This window comes from Octopus bimaculoides, chromosome 3 (genome assembly GCF_046866305.1).
Source record: "Octopus bimaculoides isolate indiv1 chromosome 3, ASM4686630v1, whole genome shotgun sequence".
Lineage (NCBI taxonomy): Eukaryota > Metazoa > Mollusca > Cephalopoda > Octopoda > Octopodidae > Octopus > Octopus bimaculoides.
In genome coordinates, this window is record NC_142930.1 from 40,757,262 (window position 1) to 40,764,100 (window position 6,839).

At 36.2% G+C, this 6,839-nt stretch overlaps 1 protein-coding gene across 1 annotated transcript in view; it reads right to left on the bottom strand.

Annotated features, from left to right (window-relative positions):
• Window positions 1-6,839, bottom strand: part of LOC128247382 (matrix metalloproteinase-14-like) — a 332,170-nt gene that overhangs the window by 162,124 nt on the left and 163,207 nt on the right. The window lies entirely within an intron of this gene.

Genomic DNA, 6,839 nt, shown 5'->3' on the forward strand with positions numbered 1-6,839 from the left:
ATATTGTTTTATATACTATTATAGATAGCGATGAATTGCTAGTGACACAGAAACTTAACATATATAAAATAAACACACACACACAAACACATATTAACTCAAACACGTATACACAGACACATATATGTATTATATACAACTTTCGTACATCTTTGTCTACCAGTTTTAAATCTCAAGATGTTGATTAAGTGGACAACCCGATGATAGACAACTATCATTTATAGCTCCGATTAGGTTGGCTTATTCAAAAATGAAGAAGAAAAAGAAAATACAATAAATAAGTGCACAGATATCTCAACACCTCAGATTTCATAAACAGAAATATCTAACCTGCTTTAGTCCTTCCTACTTCTCTTCCAACATCCGTGTGTATGTGTATATGTATGTATGTATGTATGTATGTATGTATGTATGTATTCATGCGTGTACAGGAATACACATGTAAGTTAAATTCAGTAAATAAAAATATTTTGTTTGTTGTCTGTGCAGTTAGATTAATGAGGAAAGCAGCATTTCGTTTACGAATACGGGACACCATTCACGTCAACACAACAAATCAGTGCTATTTGAATATGAATAAATGCATTTATATGAACATAATTTTTTATTTCGTCTGACAAAAATGCGAATAATTATATATCTATGAAAATGTGATGTATTCATTGTCATATAAACACTGCTATTTGTTCTTGAAATATATTTCTTGCTTACTTTGCAGCCACATAGTTTCTGGCTTGAATCACACTGCACCACAACATGGGTATTTGCGTTGCATTTTGTTCAACAGATTTGGAAGTTAATTTGGTATTCGGGATAATTGTGATAGTCCTATGTATACGTACACACACACACACAGACACACACACACACACACACACACACACACACACACACACACACACACAAGTGTGTATATAAACGGATTGGACAAAATTAAATTCAATACAATGGCATAGCTAACGGACTTCAAAGCTAAACTCCGGAAGAAAACCAAAACATTCAGATAGGGACCTCATGCGAATTGTTAGAAAGGATAAAAAAGTACAGTACCCCAAATTACTCCAGAGCTTAATGACAACCTCGAGGACCCAGTTTCCACAAAATATGTTCGCCGGGAGCGTTAGCGTTAGGGCTTAGGGTTAGTGTTAGGGTTAGGATTAGGGTTAGGTTTACGGTTTTAGGGTTAGGTTTGGGTAATCGTGCGGGTGTTAATCTGAAAAATTACAGAAATGTGAAAGCTACCAACCCTGCCATCTATTAAACCTTTTGTTGTTCTCTTTAATATATACATAAATTATGCCTATAAAGAAGAGAGCTTGCTGGGGAAAGAAAGTAACCGATTTAAAAAGACAGCAACAAACTGCAGTAATTCACCACATTCCAGAAGCTACTTTGAACATAATGCTAAATGGTGCATCAACATCTACTGCCCAATCTGATAGAATTCTGGTAGAACTGTGTAGCAATAGATCACCAGCAATTGCTTCATCACAAATTGTCGTCCTAGCTCCTGCCAAAAGGGATTACCCTGGTATGTATAATCAGGGCAGTGCGAAATTTGTTTGCCCAAGCGTTTCTATAGCCAATTAGACGGATGAAAGTTACGTACGCTCAATAATGTTACGCAAAACAGCCTTCAGACTTTCCCTAATAATTTCATCGTCTATTGAATTATGAACATATTTACATCATAAAGGTTCTTTCGTTGTAACGCTTTCTTTTTAGTTGATATTCACCTAGCAAGACTTATCGTAGATGGCGTAATAAGTCACACTCGGACAGCGTGGGGTTATACTGCTAGTACAATACTGCTAGTACAATACTGCTAGTACAATACTGCTAGTACAATACTGCGCTTGCTGTTTGATTTATATATAATCGCCTATTATTCATTAACTTGTGTTGACCACGATCAATGTTTTCCTCAGTAATGGCAGCTTCGGGACGTTCATATTTAGGGTCCTCCTCAAGTTTCTATCTTACCTTCATAAATGTGAGCATGAATGGCCTCGAAGGATGCACAACTGATTTCCATTTTCAAGAGAATTCACAACCAGTTACTTTTGAAGTTTCTTTGAACAGTGAAGCACCAAACTACCGAAATCCAGTTATTAATAAGATGAGTTGAAATGAATGCATGCAAGATTTCACATGTCTACCATCACCCCTTCACAGTCAGACAATGAACTTTTCATACCATCCTGGTGTATACCCATACTTCAATGAAGTAGTAGGTTTGTATTTAAAGTTTTCACAAAATATTAGATTATTAGTTTTTGACCACGTTTTTCTGAATGATAGTTTAGTTTCTCGCCTGCGAATCGTTGAAAGGGACTGCAGAGTGGTGTGGCATTTGAGCTCAAAACGTAGGCAGATAGAAGATATATATCTAGGCATCTTCTCTAAAGCCTCTCCAGAATCTTCTATTATTCCTCCGACCTTACAATGATAATATTTTCGTCTGTAGAGACAAGGTATGAAACTTTGGTGGAAGTGCGGAGTCTGTTTTTGATTACATCGACTCTAGTGCTGAAGTGGTACATTTTTCTTTTGACTACGAAAAGACTCCAAGATAACCTCGGTTAACATAAAACCGAATGAAATGCCGCTTAATATTTTGTATAAGACGCCAACGATTACTACCAACCATCCGACTTGTCACAGAAATTCCGAGAACAGAAATTCCGAGGACGACCGGTTAGTCTAAACCATGGAACCCAAATACTAGTGGGGATGAAGGGTAAAATTGACCTCTACACGATTTGACTTCCTAATAGAATGAATGCGAACAAATACCGTTAGTTCTTTCTTTCAAAGCTCTAACGATACTTCTAATCTCCCAACCTAATAATTATTATAGATATAACAGCAACAACAATAATTTATTTTATTTGCCACAGGGGCAATGATATTTATAGTACAATAAAGTTACTCATGTGCGTGTAACATTCAATGCTTTTGTTTTCTTTTTCTATTGATATTCTAGTATATTTTACAAATTATGATTCAATACTATACAAATGTTAAGAATACCAAAAGCATTTTATGATATTTTCACACGCAATTCAATTGATGGGAATGATCGTGCCGATAATTATCAGTATACCAATGTGTAATCTTAAGAATTCACGCATATGAAGCTCAGAGGAATTTATTGCACATTTAATTGTGTATGCATATATAAATATATGTGCAAATTTTAATATTTGCTATCATCTAAACATCACGCACACACACATAGAGGCACGTATCCACGTACAGAACACACACATCCATACATACACGCATACATATGTGTGTACGCTTAGGTTCTGCACTTATTTTTGTTATCATAGAATTCTACTAAACCTCAAAATATAATTGACATTCTGTCGGTTACGACGACAAACGTTCCAGTTGATCCGATCAACCGAATAGACTGAAATTAACTTGCAAGTGGTGAAGCACTCCACAGACACGCGTACCCTTAACTTAGTTCTCATAGTCAGGTCTTTGAATTAGAGGTACAACATATTTTTCAAAGCTGAATGGATTGAAGCAACGTGAAATAAATGGCCTTGCTCAAGGACAGAACACACTGCCGGGAATCAAACACACGATCTTACGATTGTGTGCCTATTATCCTAGCCACTAAGTCACTTGCATTTACACTCTGAAATATATTCCTATAAAAATTACTCGTTTACCATATGTCGACAGTTTAATGCTTATCAGAGTAGGTACACCTAAGCTGGTAGGTTGTTCCAAATGTCACATGTCTAACAGCTTCCTTTTAGGTACTTTATCTGGAGAGTTCCAATGCCACCGAAAAAGAAATTTGCATTCATTCATTATGGGATTGACAAAATAATGACTCTCTCAGGAACAAAATTGAATAGATATGACAATTCATCCACATGCCAACATTGGAGGCTCCGTGTGTAAGTAAGCAAGCAATTATAAAAAGAATGCTTTAGATTTGAATTACGCAACGGCTATAAATAGTTTACCATGAATGAAAGTTTGCACGGGAGTGTGGGGGAAACTACTCCAGTATATAACCCATGTCTAGTGTTTCATTCAATCAGAAAACATGGCATTATAATAATTCATTTACTTATATACTGCTCACCGAGAGAGAGAGAAAGAGAGAGAGAGAGAGAGAGGGAGAGAGAGAGATAGAGAGAGAGAGATAGAGAGATAGAGCGAGAGAGAGAGATAGAGAGAGAGAGAGAAAGGTTAGAGAAAAGAGAGAGAAAGAGAAAGATACAGAGGCAGTGGTTCAGATAAATGCAATTAGGATTCACAAGCATTATATGTGTGTGTGTGTATGTCCGACTAAATTCTGTTTATAGGAATTACTACTCAATATCAGCTCGTCTGGATTTCTCTTGTAACTGCGCTTGACGCTGTTCGCGGAAAAATTCGGATTTTGTGTTCAAATCCATTTGAGCAAAACATTATATATATATATATATATATATATATATATATATATATATATATATATGTATGTATGTATGTATGTATGTATGTATGAGGGGGTGCTGACAAGTTTCGGGCTGTGAGTGAAAGAACATACAAGATTTTATTCACCATATTCACCTCTCAGAATCACACACTTATTGCAGCGGACCTTCATTTTTCGTAAGCCCTGCAAAAGAACTACGAAGGGTGGGCTTTCAAGCAGGCCTTTTGCGATACTCAAGAGGGTTCGGCATATATTATATATTTACTAAGCAAACTGAAAGATCGCTATTATTTTAACTCCGTATAAGGATATATCTAAACGATCACCACTAGTTATTCCAGTCGGTACCGCCGCATTACTATTAGTGCTGGAATTTTGTCTCAGATATTAGAGAAACGACTTCCAGAAATAGCCACCTATATCTCGGCATGTATTTGTGTTTTGAAGCTGTACAAATATAATTTCACACACACAAACACACACACAAAGACATTTCAACCTGGCTAGTTGCTATAATTGAACAAGGTTGCATTGTGTTGTGACATTCTTGAAGGAAGATAGCTTACTTCTGATTGACACGTGGATATAATACCATTTTACAGTTGAATGGTTTGTAGTAGGAACGACACGAACCATCTGTAATAACACAATTCTAACAACTAAAACAATCACACCCATGCTATCAGGAAAATGTCAGCGAAACAGATAGACCAACACACACACACAGACATACACACACACACACACACACACACACACACACACACACACACACACACACACACACACACACACACACACACATATATATATATATATATATATATATATATACATGCACTTATATTCACATGTATATAGACACACACACATAAATATATATATATATATATATATATATATATATATATATATATATATATATATATATATATATATATATATTGTCTGTGCGTGACAATGCGTATAACTGTGTGGGTAGCTATATACATTGATATATGTGTAAAATGTCAGTTATTCATAAGAAATACAGACAAAGGCATATATATTTTGTATGCATACTAACACGGAATTACTAACAGAAAAACAAAATTCTGCTTATAAAATACTGCTGCTACAGACAAACGGCAATGTTTGGGTGTGTCAGAAACGTTTGAGAGACAATTATAATATCTCGATGACTCAGCTAAACTACAGCCTTCCCCATTTCAACACAAGAATAATTATCGCATATAGGATACGCACATGTATATACAATCTGATTACACTATAGACAGTATGTATTAATACACACACACACACACACACACACACACACACACACACACACACACATACACACACACACATACACCCACACACACATATATATGTATGCATATGTATGTGTGCGTTTCTGTGTGTGTAAGAATATGTTCGTGAGTATGTATATGTGAGCTTCCATGGTTATCTACAGATAGTATATGAAATACCTTTTCCTTAGTTATTCTCATAAAGATAGAAGCCAAAGCATGGGGATTCAAAAAGGGAAATGTTTAAAAATTGAGACTCATGTATATAAGCATACGTGTGTATTTGGGAGAATGTGCAAACACACACACACACACACACACACACACACACACACACACACATATAGGGAGAATTCATTAAAAAAAGACAACAAAGACAGGTGGTGTAGACAACAAACAGATGTATTAGTTTAACGCTCGGGAAGTGAGAAAGTCTTTAATGTTTTGAGACTACGCTCTTCCACATATGGAAAAAGGTAGTCTGGGTCAAATTCTTCTTTTGGCTGTCTCCACGCATATATCCGATGGGTTGCAGGAAATGAGGTAAAGGATGACTCGTCCGAGAAAATAACATTCTTCCACTGCTCTAGGGATCAATTCCGTAGGTGTTTTTTACTCCACTCAACATGCTTTCCAATGTTTGTTTTTGAAAGTGGAGGTTTTCAGGTTGCAACCCTCCTGTGGAATCCGGCTTTGTACAGCGCCTGGCGAACAAATTTTGTGGAAACCGTTTTCTGGAGGTGGTCATTAAGCTCTACAGTAATTTTGAGAGCTGTACTTTTATGATCTTTTCTAACAATCCGCGTAAGGGTCCGGCGGTCCCTATCTGAAAGTTTCAGTTTTCTTCTGGAGTTGTGTTTTCACGACGAGGTTTTTCCCAATTTCTGGAAAGCTGTCATTACTTCCGAGACAGTACGTCTTGGTACAACAAACATTTCTACTGTTTTTGTTATGCTAGCTCCTGTCATACGAGCACCCACAATTTGATCTCTATGGACGTCCGAGAGATATGTCATTTTAATGATTTTTAATTGCCTTTTCCTGATGATATTTGACAAGAACAGCAATTTTAGCAAAACATATTAAGCATCAATAAT